The sequence below is a fragment of the Hyperoodon ampullatus genome (genome assembly GCF_949752795.1).
Source record: "Hyperoodon ampullatus genome assembly, chromosome: 2".
Classification (NCBI taxonomy): Eukaryota; Metazoa; Chordata; class Mammalia; order Artiodactyla; family Ziphiidae; genus Hyperoodon; species Hyperoodon ampullatus.
The window spans coordinates 176,873,430-176,891,113 of record NC_136915.1 but is presented as its reverse complement, the minus strand read 5'-3'; the positions used below and the strand labels follow the sequence as shown (position 1 = coordinate 176,891,113).

Here is a 17,684-nt window from a genome sequence, read left to right as displayed (position 1 = left end):
ACTTAGTGATAAACCTGAGGACTGTGTCTGTAGTTCCTGAGAAGGCTAATGTGCTGGGCTTTTACTGTCTGAAGGATGCTGCAGGTGATGTGACGTGATAACACTCTCCAAGTCTCACACAGCACATTAGAGCTGGAGCAATGGTCAGGTAGTTCTCAACTGGCCCTGGAAATGCTATCCTCCAGTTTTGATTTAACAGATCCAGGGCAGGGCCCGTGCCCCCTTGTGTTTTGACAACTTCCCTAAGAAAGCTGAAATGCTTACCATTCCTGTCCCATGTTCAGAAATGCTGATCTGCTCCCATGTGCTGATTTGGCACACAAGGAAACTGAGGCACAAGAGGGCAAAGAGATTGCCCAACATCACACAGTCAAGAGCAAAGCCAGGACCCAAACTCAAGTTCCTGACTCCCGTGCAGGAAAGTGCCCTTTCCGTGAGCCCAGGCTGTTTACCTTATATAAGCGTGCAGGTAGTGAGGGTAGGGAGGTGGGGTGTTTACACACCCTTGCTGTGAAGTTATCCATCTCGCTTTCTCCCCTGCTCTGGAAGGAGTACCAGCAGGAGCATGACCTGGGCATTTTGGTTTCATTCTCACTTGATACTATAGTTGCTGTTCTTCCATTGAAGTATTTCAATTATTAAAGTTATAGTGCCTGGCTCTTAAGGCTTCTCAAAGCAGATGGTGCTCCTTTAAAAACCTTAATAAACAAATTTGTTTAGGTATTCCCCTGGTGGTGGGAGAGTCTCTCGGCAGGAGATCATTCCAGCGGGCATTTGCTACCAGAAGTGTCATAGCAGCCCATGTAGGTTTCCACAGAGAGTTATGGCTCAGCCTTCCTTCACCAAACTCATTCATGGGCGTGTGTGGGTTTGGAGGAAATGACTCCCAGAAAATGGCTTTACAAGGAAGGAGTCTGCCCATTAGGTGCACCATGGAGGCTGAGTTGAGAGCATTTGATCCATTTTTTCTTAGTGATTGATTCCGCATTTGGTTTTGAGGACTTGAATGTTAAAGCCTTACATTCTAGTCCTGGTACAAATCCTTCTAGATTGGGAAAAGAATTCGGTTTTTTTTTTTTAATTGAAGTATAGTTGATTTAGAATGTTGTGTTAATTTCAGGTGTACAGCCAAGTGATTCAGTTATATATCAATATATACATATATATGTGTGTGTGTATATATATATATATATATATATATATATATTCTTTTTCAAATTCTTTTCCCTTATAGGTATTACAAAATATTGAGTATAGTTCCCCGTGCTATACAGTAGATTCTTGTTGGTTATCTATTTTATATATAGTGGTGTGTATATGTTAATCCCAATTTATCCCTTCTGCCTCCTTTCCCCTTTGGTAACCATAAGTTTGTTTTCTGCGTCTGTGGGTCTATTTCTGTTTTGTATATAAGTTCATTTGTATCTTTTTTTTTTAAGATTCCACATATAAGCAATATCATATGGTATTTGTCTTTGACTTACTTCACTTAGTATGATAATCTCTAGGTCCATCCATATTGCTGCAAATGGCAATATTTCATTCCTTTTTTATGGCTGAGTCATATTCCGTTGTATATATATACAGCACATCTTCTTTATCCATTCATCTGTCAATGGACATTTAGGTTGCTTCCATGTCTTAGCTATTGTAAATAGTGCTACAATGAACATTGGGGTGCATATATCTTTTCAAATTATGGTTTTCTCTGGATATGTGCCCAGGAGTGGGATTGCAGGATCATATGGTGGCTCTATTTTTAGCTGTTGTTTTTTTTTTTTTGGACAAAGTTTTTTGTTGTTGTTTTTTTTAAATTTTTGCTCGTGTTGGGTCTTCATTGTTGTGTGCGGGCTTCCTCTAGTTGCAGCGAGTGGGGGCTACTCTTTGTTGTGGTACGCGAGCTTCTCATTGCAGTGGCTTCTCTTGTTGCGGAGCACGGGCTCTAGGCGTGTGGGCTTTAGTAGTTGTGGCACACGGGCTCAGTAGTTGTGGCTCACAGGCTCTAGAGCACAGGCTCAGTAGTTGTGGTACACGGGCTTAGTTGCTCCGTGGCATGTGGGATCTCCCCGGACCAGGGCTCGAACCCGTGCCCCCTGCGTTGGCAGGCAGATTCTCAACCACTGCACCACCAGGGAAGCCCTACTTTTAGTTAGGTGTTTTTTTTTTTTTTTTTTTTTTTTTTTGCTGCGGTACACGGGCCTCTCACTGTTGTGGCCTCTCCCGTTGTGGAGCACAGGCTCCGGACGCGCAGGCTCAGTGGCTATGGCTCGTGGGCCTAGTCGCTCCGCAGCATGTGGGATCTTCCTGGACCGGGGCACGAACCCGTGTCCCCTGCATCGGCAGGCGGACTCTCAACCACTGCGCCACCAGGGAAGCCCCTATTTTTAGTTTTTTAAGGAATCTCCATACTGTTCTCCATAGTGGCTGTACCAATTTACATTAGACTGGGAAAGGAATTCAAAAGCCCCAAGGATGTTCCTCTCTGGGCTATTCTTGGGATATACAAATATTTGCATAGTCATTTTCATCGGACCTGCATATGATTTACATACGCCTACTGAGACAAGTCTCTTCCAGGCAGTTTGCAAGTGGAAATTTCATTCCTTCAGCTTAGGGTTGCCCTTTCCTGACTCCTCTCATCTCCTGTCACTTCACGTGTTCTTACTCCATTCCTGTCATTGAGTCCAAGGACCATGTCCTGTCTTCTATCTGCAGCTCCAAGCCCAATGCCTCTCACAGTAGGTGCTCATTAAATAGTCAGTGACTGAAGTAATTCTGATCCCTTGAGTTGACTCACCATAGCCAAGCCACTGGTGTTGGAGGACAGGAAAGGACTAACTAGGGTTCTATAATCTCATAAAGAAAACGGAAAATAACATAAGCTTCTATCTTTCTGTCTTAGGGGCAAGGAAGGACTTCTTAAAAAAAAACTATTAAAAATGTAAAACATAAGAAATGGATTTCCACTCAATGAAGGATACCACAGTTAATTAACAGGTGACAGATGAGAAAAAGTATTCAAAATGTCTAAAACTGAAAGAGGATTCACATCTACAGCATACCAGCAACAAGTGCAAATCAAAAAGAAAAATGGCAGCAACCACATAGAAAAATGGGCCAAGCAGCTAAGGCGGCAATTTACAGAAAAAGAAATCTAAAAGGCTCTCCATTATATGGAGAGAGGCTCTTTCTGGAGAAATGCAAGTTAAAACAACAGAAAGATCAAACCTTAAAACCTATTAGACTTCAAAAGCTGGAAAGCTGGATGCTGCCAAGTGTTGGCTGGGATGTGGGATGCAGAGCCCTCAGCACTGCTGGGGGAGTACAGCCACTTAGGAGGGCAGTAGGGGAGTACTTAGTTCAATTTAGAAAAAAACATAAACCACATGGCCCAGCAGTTCCACTCCTAGGTGTAAATCCCCATAAAATTGCCAGATCAATCCTTAAGGGAACATGCACGGGGATTTTGGAGCATTATTTGATGTGCAAAGGTCAAATCAGTGTCTCTCACTGGGAGCATTGGTAGGCAAACCGTAGTGGCTACACCTGTGGAGCCCTGTAGCTACGCTGCTGAGTGCAAAAGGTTAGAAAGAGAATGAAATACAGTTAGGTAAATTATTGATAAAAATATATGCACACATTGGACTTCCCTGGTGGCGCAGTGGTTAAGAACCTGCCTGCCAATTCAGGGGACATGGGTTCAAGCCCTGGTCCGGGAAGAGCCCACATGCAACAGAGCAAGCCCATGTGCCACAACTACTAAGCCTGCGCTCCAGAGCCCGTGAGCCACAACTACTGAGCCCACGAGCCACAACTACTGAGCTCGTGTGCCTAGAGCCTGTGCTCCACAACGAGAGAGAGAGAAGGCACCGCAATGAGAAGCTCGTGCACCACAACGAAGAGTAGCCCTCACTCACCGCAACTAGAGAAAGCCCACGTGCAGCAATGAAGACCCAATGCAGCCAAATAAATAAGTAAATAAATAAATAAGTTTATTTTAAAAATATATGCACACAAACACGCACGTTTTGGAAGAACACAACAAAGAGAAAGATACACATTAAACATAAACCGATAGTCACCTATGATGGAGGGAAAGGGCTAATGGGAGAAAAGGAAATGAATAGATGAGTAAATAAAGTAATAGAGGGCCTTTCTCAGAGCCATGGTGATAATGTGTCATGAACCAAGGAGTACGGTTAAGTCACCCTCTGCTCCTGAGGATCTCAAACCAACAGAAGCAACTCACTGCCAACAACTTTAAAAAAACTTAAGTTCTGGCGCAGAGCTTGGAGTTCTGCCTCCCTTTATACACATTCCACCTTCAATTTGATTAAAGAGTTAACACTCACATTTGGAAAAATCAATGTCTTGCTTAATAGGCTGCTGCTCCCAGAGGCTGTTGCTTTTTCAGAGTTAACACAAGAGAATAAATTGAAGTTGGCGTTAAAAAAAAAATTGTTCTGGCACTTGTTAAAGTGGTAAGGAAGACTTTATTCAGGGCTATTGCAATAGGGGAGAGAGATTGGGCTTAATTCTGAATACAAGGACAACAGGGATTTGTAGCCAGGGAGCAGGGTGAAGGGGTTGGTGATGGAAGATCAGTAAGAGGTGATATCAAGGGTAGGGGGACTTTTACTACACTGACCTAATAGGATTCATGCTGAAGACAGCCCAGGGTGATCAGATATCAAGAGTGGGAATTCTCTCCAAACCAACTTAGCAGGATTCTTGCTAAAACTAGACTCTGCAGGGATGGACACGGAGCCCAGTGCTGAAGCCTAGTTGAGAAGAGGGCTCAGAAGAGCCTGGGCAAGGAGAGAGCCTTGGTCACTGGTAGAGCCCAGTGCCTGTCTGCCTTTCTTTTTGTAGTATCTCCAGTTCTTACCACAGTGCCTGGCAAATGGTAGATCCTAGTAAGTATTTTTTAAGAATGACTAATGATGGCTCTTCCTGGGAGATTCTTTGGGGTGTGGGGACCTCACTGATGCATATTCACACTCACCCTTGGGTGTGCACTCCCCCCCAGAGCTTGGACCCGCTGGCTGTGGAGTGCTCCAGGCCTGGGGGCTGGAGGAGGCATTTGCTTGCCCCAAGGAGCAGAGGACGGTGGAACCATCAAGAGGAACAATTCCAAGACCCCTGTGGGAGAGGCTGATGGCCAAGACCCCAAAGGGTGTCTGGAGGGTCCCCGAACCCTTCAATCCAGACACTCCTCCTGAAATCTCACGTCTGAGAACCAAGGATGGCAGCGCAAACACAAACTTGGTAGGAGGAAGGGGGAACTGGGGCTGGCACTAGTTGCTTAGAACACTCTGTGGTTTGTGACTTGCTTCATGGGGTGGGCTGTGGCGCTGCGGGTGCTGGCTGAGCTGGGGGCTGGGAGAAGCAGACGGCTGGGGCCTGATTGAGTGGGACCGGGAAGACCCCAGAATGCTGCCTGCTGTTGCCCTCCTCCTGTCAGCGAGTCCACGCTCGTCCAAGCTCGTACTGCTCACCGCAAGACAGGTCAATAAATCGAGAGGCGAATTGCCGGGACAAGGAATAGTGACTTTATTTGGAAAGCCAGCCGACTGAGAAGATGGTGGACTAGTGTCCCAAAGAACCATCTTACCCAAGTTAGAATTCAGGCTTCTTTTATACTAAAAGTTGTTGGTTGTTGCAGACTTCTTGGTGTCAGAATCCTTTGTTCTTGCAGCTGTCCCTATAGGTGTCTGTAGGTCATGATGGTCCTGTAAACCTCCAAGACAAGTTAGGGCTTCCCTGGTGGCGCAGTGGTTGAGAGTCCGCCTGCCGATGCAGGGGACACGGGTTTGTGCCCCGGTCCAGGAAGATCCCACATGCCGCGGAGCGTCTGGGCCCGTGAGCCATGGCCACTGAGCCTGCGCGTCTGGAGCCTGTGCTCCGCAATGGGAGAGACCACAACAGTGAGAGGCCCGTGTACCGCAAAAAAAAAAGAAAAAAAGACAAATGTTATTCTCTGTTCTGCAACTTTTTATCTCTCTGTGAGTGGAAAAGTGTTATACCTTTAAAATTCAGAGCCTTGAGAATGAGCTATCCTGTATATTTCAGGCTATAGGCAATATTCTTGCAGAAAAAGCAATAGAATACAAAGGTTAAAGTAGAAGAAACAGATCCAATATGGAGTTAGATTTGTTCTTCCCTATGACACTCCCACCCCTGCCTCACTGCATGTGTTCCTCAGAGGGGCTGCCTTGCTCACCACAAGTCAGCAGAAGGTGGGGGGCCTTCTCATCCCCTCCTGCCCTCTGGATTTCACCGTGACCGGGATGGCTGCTGGCTGGAGCTGGGGACTGCCCTGCTGAGTGTCGGCAGGAGAAAGTCATCTGGGCCTGCCTGGTCTCCTGCTCTCTTGCTTCCCATCCCAGATGTGCCTGGCTCTGGGGGGTTCTTTGTTTTCTGTTAACTAGACGGGGACCAGGGAAGCAGTGTCAGAACCACCTGTGTCTGCAAATTCTGGCACAGGCAATGGCAAATAAGCCGTGTCCTGTGTTCCCCAATTTGTACTCATCATTCGGGTCTGGGGGCTGGTCTGGGGGCAGCTGATGCCTCCTTTCCCAGCTCACCTGCTGATCCCAGCCTCCTTCCCAGCATCCCAGTGCTCAGTCTCCCACCCGTGACAGGATGGGCCCTAGCGCTTTCTCACCCACGCGTGTCGTCAGAGCAGCTCTGCCCTTGGCTCCTACCTACATCCTCCTTCCCTAAAGTGCCTGGGTTCTCCTGGATCCAGACTGTGTGAAGCTAATGACTGGGCTCAAAATCAGGGAGGTGGGGCCCAAACATCTGTACGGTGGTAACAACTACAGCGATACAAGTAGTCATTAATATTTATTGTTGCTATGCACTAGGCATTGCGCCCAGTGCTTTATGGACATTATTTCGTTTGATCCTCACAGCCACAGTAGGAGGTAGGAACCCTTACTGTCTCCTCTTTGTATCTGAGGACGCTGAGGTTGGAGAGGTTAAACAGTTTGCCTGCAGTCACTCAGATAGATGAGGTGGAGTTTGGATTTGAACTGAGAGTTTCTGACTCACAGGCACATGCTAACCATTCTGCCATGTGGAGCCTTTTATATAATGGCAGTTCATTCCTCATCCGACACCGTCTTTATTTCTCCTGCTCTGACACTGTGGTCTCTGGCACCTCATTTCACGTGGCAACCAGTTGACGTAGGGAGAGTTATTATTTCCATTTTGTGGATAAGGAAACCACAGCCTGGAAAAGTGACAAGACAAGCCCAAGGTTACACAGCTAGTCCCTGCAGGGTAAAGACCCCACCGAGCCTTCCTCCGGGTGCAGGGCTCTTCCCTCTAAAGAGGCAGCACCTGTCGTGATGCAGGGAGGCATGGAGCCAATGGTGGCTCACTCTGTGACGGTGAGAGAAGGGGACATGGGGCCTGCGTGCGTGGTACCCATGAGTGTGGAGTCCATGCTGCTTTCTTCTTGGGGGTTCAGGTGTGGCTTAGCAAACAGTTGCCTGTAGCAGTTTAGAACCAGTGGACAGAACCTTTAGGACTCTTCAGCTGCTCCAGCGTCAGACATAAAAGCGACACTAAACCTAAGCCACATGTGTTACAGCCAATAAAGCTGTTCCCGTGCCCCGTCTCTCTCCCATCTGGTGGAGCTCCTGACTCAAAAACGGCCCCAAGGCTTGGGCAGTGGTTTGAAGGAATTGCTCTTGTTGGGACAAGACACGGAGAGGAAGTAAAAAACTGACTTCTTTCTAAATTAGAAGTATATTCTTAGTGTGGCTTTAGGGAACTTAGAGGAAGGCTTGTAGTGAGTGTAAAAGCCTGCTTCCCCGGGGAAGTATTTATTGTGGGTCGGAAATGCTCCTGTCTGTTTCTTTCACTAACTTTCACTAACTAACATTTTTGTGTGTGTGTGTGTGTGTGCGGTACGCGGGCCCCCCACTGCTGTGGCCCCTCCCACCGCGGAGCACAGGCTCCGGACGCGCAGGCCCAGCGGCCATGGCCCACGGGCCCAGCCGCCCCGCGGCACGTGGGATCCTCCCGGACCGGGGCACGAACCCGCGTCCCCTGCATCGGCAGGCGGACCCCCAACCACTGCGCCACCAGGGAAGCCCCTATTTTTTTTTTTTTTGATATTGAGCTGTATCAGCTCTTTGTATAATTTTGGTGGCACCAAAATCCATTTTTTCCTGATAACATCTTAGGTCACAGCAGCGACGGTTTCAGCTATTTTGCGAGTGGACTCTATACGGTTTCCAGGGTTGCCTTAACTAATTACCGCAAACTAGGTGACTTAATTGGAATTTATTCTCTCATATTCTGGAAGCTGGAAGTGTGAAGTCAAGGCAGGGCCCTCCTCCCTCTGACGGCTCTAGGGAAGATCCTTCCCTGTGTCTTCCGGCTTCTGGTGGCCCCTGACAACCCTCGGTGCTCCTTGGTTTGTAGCTGCATCACTCCCCACTTCTGTGTGTCCTTTTCTGTGTCTTATAAGGACGCTGGATTTTGGGCCTCTGGTCTAGTATGATCTCATTTTAACTGATTATATCTGTAGAGACCCTATTTCCAAATAAGGCCACATTCTGAGGTTTTAGGTGACTTTGGTGGGGGGGGACACTATTCAACTTATAACATGGAGAAATCAAGAAGTTCTGCCCAGGTGGCCCTACTGCTAGGAGTCTGAATGCACACCTGGGTGACAGAGCTGTCCCTGTTGATAGATGGATCGGGAGGCGGAAATTCTGGGGGGCTCAGGCCCCACGTGTCCTCTCGTTAGAAGACTTTGGACAGCTTTTCCCAGTGTCCCATTGCTCTCTGGGGTGGGTTAACCCCAAATCATTCTCTGGCTTCCTGGGTCTGACTAGCCAGGATTCCTGGTTTTTTCTCATACTGCCTCTGACCACTGACTTTTCTTTTGGGTGAATTAGTGGCCTTGCAGAAAGAACCCAAAGATCGTCATCCCACCACCTATGGGATGTAACTCTGTGTGGACTATGGACAGTCAACGATATGTACTTAAAAGTTGCACTCTTGCAAAACGGGTGTTTTATCCAGGTACTCATACACTATTTTTTTGTACTGCTGGTCCTGTACCAGAAACATTTTCTTTTATTGTTACTTGCTTTTTAAACCTTGTTTTAGCCACTTAAAGAAAATCTGCTTATGGCACAATTTGCCTCAAATCCATTCCAAGTTGTATATTTGTTTTCCAATAAAAAAATTACAATTTACCCCCCCAAAAAAAGTGTCAGGTATGCACCTCCTCAGTGTGCATACCTGACACTGCTTTACACACACTGACCTGTCTCATCAACGTCCCCCTCCGTCACACCCCTTTGTTGGATTGTGAGACCACAAGCAGCAAACGCACTCAGTTCTGCGAGTAACGTAGAGGCTGTATCACCAACGGAGCAGTTGGGCTGAGCAGGGTCTCAGCTCACAGGTCTGCTTCGCGGAGCCGGTTAGATGAGTCCCACACCAGATGGGATTCTTGGCCAGTCCCGCTCTTGGCCTCATCCCCTCCCAGTGTCTCTTTCTGTCACGGGGCTTCAGCTGCCGTGGCCTTTCGGCACCTCATCCCTGCCGACCTTGTTTCCCACTAGGGCCTCTGCAGGCCCTAGTAACTTCCTTCTGGAAATTTCCATGTCTGGCTCCTGGTCATTCAGCCTCTCACCTGAAACGGCACCTCCTCCAAGAGGCCTTCCTTGACCACCCTCCAATTCTAGGTCTTCATATCACCCTGTTGTATTATACTTTCTTCAGGCAGCCTATCATTTTAAGATATTTTTCTTGTTTATTTATTGATTCTGTCCCCTGCCCCTGTCTGTGAGCACAGGGACCTTATCTTCTGGCTCACCGCTGTATTCCAGAGCCAAGAACAGCGCCAGGGACATGGTGGGTGCCTAGGAAAGAGTGTTTGGGGCATCTTTAATAACTCAGCACTTTCTTTTAACGATTTCAAGTCACAGAGAGACAACGCACTGTGCTACATGGAGCATCAGCTGATCAGGATTCAGAAACCCGGTTCCTGGTGTGGGCTGTTACTCGCCCACTGTGCCATGGCCAGTACTTCATTCAAACGCTCTGCCTGGGGCTTGGTTTCCCGAACTGTACACTAGGGGGACATCCAGTGCACGGAGTCCTTGTGCAGATGGAATGTTTCAGTGAGATAATGTGATAACAAATCCAAGATTGTGAGGCTTCAACCAGTGTAGATCTTTCAGAAACCAGAGGACACTGTGGAACGAACACAGGGGAGAGAATGTTCCAGACAAAAGAGGCTTCTCCGAATGCTAAACTCTGTGATGGGGCAGCCCTGGGGACTTATTAGCTAATGGAGGTTGAATTTTCTCTCATTTTTACTCTTCCAGGAAGGTTTTTTCATAGTAGAGCATAGTTATTTTTAGCAGAATAACTGTTTCAGACAAGCAAGGTGACTTTTAATCTCCTAATTATAAACGCTGTGGGCCTAAAGAAAGAAGCCTTCTTGAGATGCTTTGTAGAGGATTTCTGTAATTCCCTGCCTCTTGAAGTGGGTCCAGGCTGCTCCCCACCTCGGGATGAGGCCCGATGGGATGGAGGCTGTCTAGAGTTAGGGCTGACCCACACCCGGCTGACATTGCACAGGAGGGGCTCTAATCCCTGGTGAGGCCCCTCACAGGGCCTTCATTTAACCAGTGAATTTTTATTGAAGTGTAGTTGGTTTACAATGTTGTGTTAGTTTCTGGTATACAGCAAGGTGATTCAGTTTTATATATATACTTTTTTAGATTCTCTTCCATTATAGATTATTACAAGATATTGAATACCGTTCCCTGTGCTAAACGGTAGGTCCTTGTTGCTTATCTATTTTATATACAGTCGTGCGTATCTGTTAATCCCAAGCTCCTAGTTTATCCTCCCCCCTTTCTCCTTTAGTAACCATAAATTTGTTTCTATGTCTGGGAGTCTATTTCAGTTTTGTATAAAAGCCCATTTGTATCATTCTTTTAGATTCCACATATACGTGATGTCATATGATATCTGTCTTTCTCTGTCTGACTTACTTCACTTAGTATGACAATCTCTAGTTCCATCTATGTTGCTGCAAATGACATTATTTCATTCTTTTTTAAGGCTGAGTAATATTCCATGGTATATATATATATATACATATATATATATATGTATATATGTATATACCACATCTTCTTTATCTATTCATCTGTCAATGGACATTTAGGTTGCTTCTATGTCTTGGCTACTGTAAATAGTGGTGCCATGAACACTGGGGCCCATGCATCTTTTCAAATTTGAGTTTTCAACTTTTTCAGATATATGCATATAAGTGGGATTGCTGGATTGTATGGTAGCTCTATTTTTATTTTTTTATTTTTATTTTTTTGCGGTACACAGGCCTCTCACTGTTGTGGCCTCTCCCATTGCGGAGCACAGGCTCTGGACGCGCAGGCTCAGTGGCCATGGCTCATGGACTTAGCCGCTCCACGGCACGTGGGATCTTCCCGGACCGGGGCACGAACCCGTGTCCCCTGCATCGGCAGGTGGACTCTCAACCACTGCACCACCAGGGAAGCCCTTATTTTTATTTTTTTAAGGAAACTCCATACTGTTTTCCATAGTGGCTGCACCAGTTTACATTCCCACCAGCAGTGTAGGAGGGTCATCTTTTCTCCACACCCTCTCCAGCATTTATTATTTGTAGACTTTCTAATGATGGCCATTCTGACTGGTGTGAGGTAATACCTCATTTTAGTTTTGATTTGCATTTCTCTAGTATTAGTGATGTTGAGCATCTTTTCATGTGCTTATTTTCCATCTGTATGTCTTCTTTGGAGGAATGTCTATTTAGGTCTCCTGCTCAGTTTTTGATTTTTGTGTTTGATATTGAGCTATATCAGTTCTTTGTATAATTTGGAGATTAATCCCTTGTCAGTCGTATCACTTGCAAATATTTCTCCCATTCTGTAGGTTGTCTTTTTGTTTGGTTTATGGTTTCCTTTGCTGTGAAAAAGCTTATAAGTTTGATTTGATTAAGTCTCTTTCTCTATCTCTCTTTTTTGTTTGTTTGGTTTTTTTGCTTTTATTTCTTTTGCCTTAGGAGACTGACCTAAGAAAACATTGCTGTGGTTTACATCAGAGAATGTTTTGCCTGTGTTCTCTTCTAGGAATTTTATGGTGTCATGTCTTATATTTAAGTCTTTAAGCCATTTTGAGTTTATTTTTGTGTGTGGTGTGAGACAGTGTTCTAACTTCATTGATTTACATGCAGCTGTCCAGCTTCCCCAGCACGACTTGCTGAAGAGACTGTCTTTTCTCCGTTGTATATCCTTGCCTCCTTTGTCGAAGATTAATTGACTGTAGGTGTGAGGATTTATTTCTGGGCTCTCTATTCTGTTCCATTGATACATATGTCTGTTTTTGTGCCAATACCATGCTGTTTTGATGACTGTAGCTTTGTAGTATTGTCTGAAGTTGGGAGGGTTATGCCTCCTGCTTCGTTCTTTTTCCTCAGGATTGCTTTGGCAATTCTGGGTCTTTTGTGCTTCCATATAAACTTTAGGATTATTTGTTCTAGTTCTGTGAAAAATGTCATGGGTACTTTGATAGGGATCACATAAAATCTGTAGATTGCTTTGGGTAGTAAGGCCATTTTAACAATATTAATTCTTCCAAAGGACAGTGAATTGTTGATTCATGATCCTGGGGCTGGGAGTGCTGGGGAGCAGCTGGAGGGTTTGGGTCAGGACTTTTGGGGATGAGTTAGCCCAAGACTAGTGGTGGCAGGGTCAGGGCTCAAGGTTCACAGAAACAGCTTCTCATCGAGTGTGTTTCTCTGCTTGGAGCTCCCTTCCTTTCAGGACTTCTCTGTGGACTCCCCGGCCCCTGGCTCTGCCTCTCTTGGAGCCTCCAGCTCTGTACACACCTAGGTCCTGGCATCTGACCTTCTCTCCCTCTTGAGCATCATCTCCTGCACAGCCCAGCCCCAGGCAAGGTCATAGACAACCTGATTAGCTGGAACCTCTGTTATGCAGCTTGTGGAAGAACTATTTCTCTTGCTTTGTTTCCACTGTTCGGCTGCTGCCTTTTCTAGCCTTTTCTGTGCTCACTCAAGCCTCCATCTCAAAAGTTTAGCAAGAAAACCAAGAGGGGAGATACCCTATGAGGGAAAATGAAACAAGCAGTGAGGGTGGCTCTGAATATAAATTTGACCTATAAATTTGACAACTTTGGTGAAATTAGCCAGTTCCTTAAGGTCACAAATGCTCCAAGCTCATGTAATAAGAAATAAATAAACAGATAGTCCTAAGTCTATTAAAGAAATTGAATTTTTAGTTTAAACCATAAAGAAACCCCTAGGTTTTAGAAGAAAAACCTAGGAGAAAATCTCTGTGGCCTTATGAGTTCTTAGATCCAAAAGAGTTCTTAGATCCAACACTAAAAGTAAGATCAATATAAGAAAAACGGATAAATTGGATAAACTGATAAATGTTAAAATGAAAAAGTTTTGCTCTGAGAAACATCCTGTTAAGAAGGAAAAGACAAGATACAGAATAGAAGAAAATATTTGCATACGATACAAATGAACTTATTTACAAAACAGAAATAGACTCACAGACATAGAAAACAAACTTGTGGTTACCAAAGGGGAAAGTGGGGTGGGGGGGATAAGTTAGGAGTTTGGGATTAGCAGATACACACGACTATATATAAAATAGATAAACAACAAGGTCCTACTGTATAGCACAATATCTTGTACTATACTCAATATCTTGTAACAAACCATAATGGAAAAGAATATGAAAAATAATATATCAATATACATACAGCTGAATCACTTTGCTATATGCCAGAAACTAACACAATATTATAAATCAACTATTCTTCAATTTAAAAAATTTTAAAAATTTGAAATTTGCATAACTGACAAAGGACTTGTATCCAGAATGTATAAAGAATTCTCAAAAATCATCAATAAGAAAACAGCTAAATTAAAAAAAATAAAATAGGCAAATGATTTAAACACACACTTCACCAAAGAAGACACACAGATGGCCATTAAGCCCATGAAAAGATGCTCAATATCATTAGTCATTGAGAAATGCAAATTAAAATTATAATGAGATACCTCTACACACCCACTGAAATGGCTAAAATAAAGGAAACCCAAAGTGACAATACTAAGTTTTGGTGAGGAAGTGGAGTGACTGGAACTCTCATATGTTGCTGGTGGGGATACAGTATGGTACAGCCACTTTGGAAAAGAGTTTCTCCATTTCTTTTATAAACATACACTTACCACATGAACCAGTGATCCATTTCCTCTTTGCTCAAGAAAATTGAAAACTTACATTTAGATGAAAACTGTTATGCAGATGTTTCTAGCAGCTTTATTCATAACTGTAAAAAACTGGAAACAACCCATATATTCTTTAACAGGTGAATGAATAAACTGTGGTTCACCTCTGTCATGGAATACTACTCAGCAACAAAAAGGAACAAACGGATGATACAGGCAACAACGTGGCTGAATCTTAAATGCATTACCTTAAGTGAACGAAACCGGACTCAAAAGCCAAGATACTGCGTGATGGCACTTAAATGACTTTCTGGAAAAGACAAAACTATAGGGATGGAGAAGAGGTTCATGGTTGCCGGGTTGGGGTAGGGGGTGGGGGTGAGGTTAGGGTTAGGGATGGGGGAAGGGTTGGCTCCAAAGGAGCAACAGGAGAGAATTTTGGGGGGTGATCGAGCCGTTCTGTGTTTTGACTGTGGAGGTTCTGGACATAGTGAGCATGCACTAAATGTTAGATATTATTATAGTCGTCTTGTTTATATAGCACTTATCACACTGTAGCAGAATGATTTGTTTACATGCTTGTCTTCCTTTCTAGCCCAGGAACTTGGTGAGGACAGGAACTGTATCTTGTTGATTTTTGTACCTGCAGGGGCTAGCCCAGTCAGTGCCTGTGTGTAAAAGATGCTCACTGAATGCTTGTCAAGTGAATGGAAGGATCATTTAGTGAGTAGTTACCGGGAGTAGGGATGCTGAAATCCTTGATCCTCACGGTGCACATTGCCATCACCATCATCAGCAAACAGCCACAAAGTACCCGTTATCTCACGGAGCTCAGAGGCCTAAGCCGCACTCTGGCCTTCCTTTCTTCACACCCTCCTCCAGGTTGGGACCTGAGTTGGGCAGTGGTTGCCCGCTCTCAGATGCACTTAGCGACTCGGAATCCCCGTGGCTCCTCTCCTGCTGCTTTAAGCACCGGCAGCCTTTGCTCCCTTCAGCCCAGACCCACGTCCCGGCACTTATAGACAGGGACATGGGCCCAGGTCCGGGCTGGAGGCGGGAATTACACAAATGTGTCTTCAGTCATGGCCACGACGTAGGGCTTGACTCCTTCCGTCCATGAGCTCCCGGCCTCTTTGGGGAGCTTATATATGCTGCACCAACAGTTATGGGGTTCTACTGCTATCCAGAGATTTACTTTCAATTGACTGGATCAAAATATGATGAATTGTCTTTATAATTAGGTAAATAATGAGCCGAAAGATTGCTTACGTCAGCCTCCTGGGAGCTTGGAGTGCCGAGCTTTGGGTTCTGCCCTCGGTCCTGCTCTGTTTGTATTTAGATCACGGTGAATGTGGATGTTGAGCACGTTATGTTCATTAGGATTTGTAGTTGGGAGATAGATCATATCTCAACAGATTAGACCCATAGGGAGGAATTTAAAGGGATAAATGTCCGTTTCTGCTCTTAGGTGCCCAAATCCAATAATGGGCATGTTGGAATGAGGTGGGCTTAGTTCAACTGAAGCACATGAAAAAGACCTGGGCTTTTAGGCAATGCAAGCTCGGTATGAAACCGGGAATGTGATGTGGCTACCAATAGGCTAATGCTATCAGGTTACATTAACAGAGGCATAGTTTACAGGACAGAGGAGGGGAGTGATACTTTTACTCTCTGAGCCAGCTGACCTCACCTTGAGTATGGTGTTCAGTTCTGACAGTCATGTTTTAGTAAAGACATTTACAACCTGTAATGTCAGTGAAGGGCAATCAGAATGATGAGGTAACTTAGTGCCAGTTAATCTAAGTAAAGGTTGGAGAGATTTCTCCTGAAGAAGAAAGATTTGCTGCATTCACCATAACTGGCAATGCTTAAAGGCGTTTCTTGTGGAAGAGTGATTCAACGATTCTCTGTGCCTCTAAAGCAGTGCTGTACCATAGAACTTTCTGCGATGATGGGAATGTTTTATATCTGTGCTGTTTAACAGCTACTAGACAGATGTGATTTTGAGCAATTAAAGTGTAGTAACAATTTTACATTTAATTTTAACTAATTAAAATTAAAATAGCCAAATGTGACTACCATATTGGACACTGCCACTCTAGGGGAGAAATAAAAGAATAGAATAGGGGTTGGCAAATTTTTTTTTTTTGTAACGGGTGAGATACTAACTATTTTGGGCTTTGCTGGCCATATGGTGTCTGTGCAGCTACTCAGCTCTGCCATCATAGTGTAAGAATATAGACCATATATAAAAGAATCATTGTGTCTATGTTCCAATGAAACTTTACTGATGGAAACTGAAATTTGAATATGATATAGTTTTTACATGCCACAAAATAGTATTCTTTTGATTTTTTCCTACTATTTTAAAGGTATAAAAACCATTGTTAGCTCACAGGTTGTACAGAAATGGGTGGCAGGCTAGATTTGGCCTGCAGGCTGTAGTTTGCTGACCCTGGCTTAGCGTGTGGGTGGAAACCTTAGGGAGTTATATGTAAGTTCAGTAAAGGAAAATTATGATTAATTAGAGGTAGCCAGGGACGGAAGGAGCATCTTCAGTAAGTGGTGAGTTTCTTGTTACTACAGGGTTCAGGTATAGGCTGGATAATGAACTATCTGGCGAGGGATGATATAGAAATGTGTCTATTTAATACAACTTGTACTAGAATTTCCCCCTAATTCTGCAGGAGTATTGAAATCAGGATGACATGTGATTGCTCTAAAAGCATACTTGCTTTTTCCAGGGAAGCGTGTTGTTTTCCCTCACTTGGTACTTACTTTCACCTCCATGCTGCAGGAACAGGGACTGTTGAGGGTGGGGTGGCAGCTTCATTGTTTCAGCAATTCTGCCAAGTGTTCAGGGACCCCTGAGATGTGCCTTCCTGGGGGAGTTGGTTTGTCCATTTGTGTGCAGCCCAGGAGAGGACCTAAGGCGTCCACACCCTAAGAGAGGACACTCTCCTGTCTGAATACCACCTTGTTCTGTCCCTGAGTCTCCCTGGGGACAGCTGGGGGACAAGGTGGCCAGGGTTAGGAAGCTTCACCTCTAGTTAGTTCTTTCCGTGCCTGGGTCACGCCTCGTTCTGTGACCAGAGAAGGTCACTTCCAACATTCTCCCCTCCAGACAAAGGGGGAAACCGGTGCTCTCTGGGGACCTCTGAGTCTCTGTCCAGAATGACCTTGAGAACCCAAGTCCAGTGGACCAAGGTGTGACGCCTTGACTGTCCAGGAGCTGATCGTCCAGGCTGTGGACGGCTAGAGACTGGGTTGTTTCTATTCCTATGAACTCTGCTTTCTTGATTTTTCTCTTCTCCCGTTTGCCTGACTTCTATTCATTTAACTTCTAATCAGCATCTCTGCCAGAATAAACAAAAATAAAAAGTAAACAGCTTTTTCC

General features: G+C 45.0%; 1 protein-coding gene across 4 annotated transcripts in view; it reads left to right on the top strand.

Moving 5' to 3' along the window:
- Nucleotides 1-17,684, top strand: part of CNIH3 (cornichon family AMPA receptor auxiliary protein 3) — a gene marked incomplete at both ends in the record, with an annotated part of 117,805 nt that overhangs the window by 30,349 nt on the left and 69,772 nt on the right. The gene's annotated exons all lie outside the window — the stretch shown is intronic.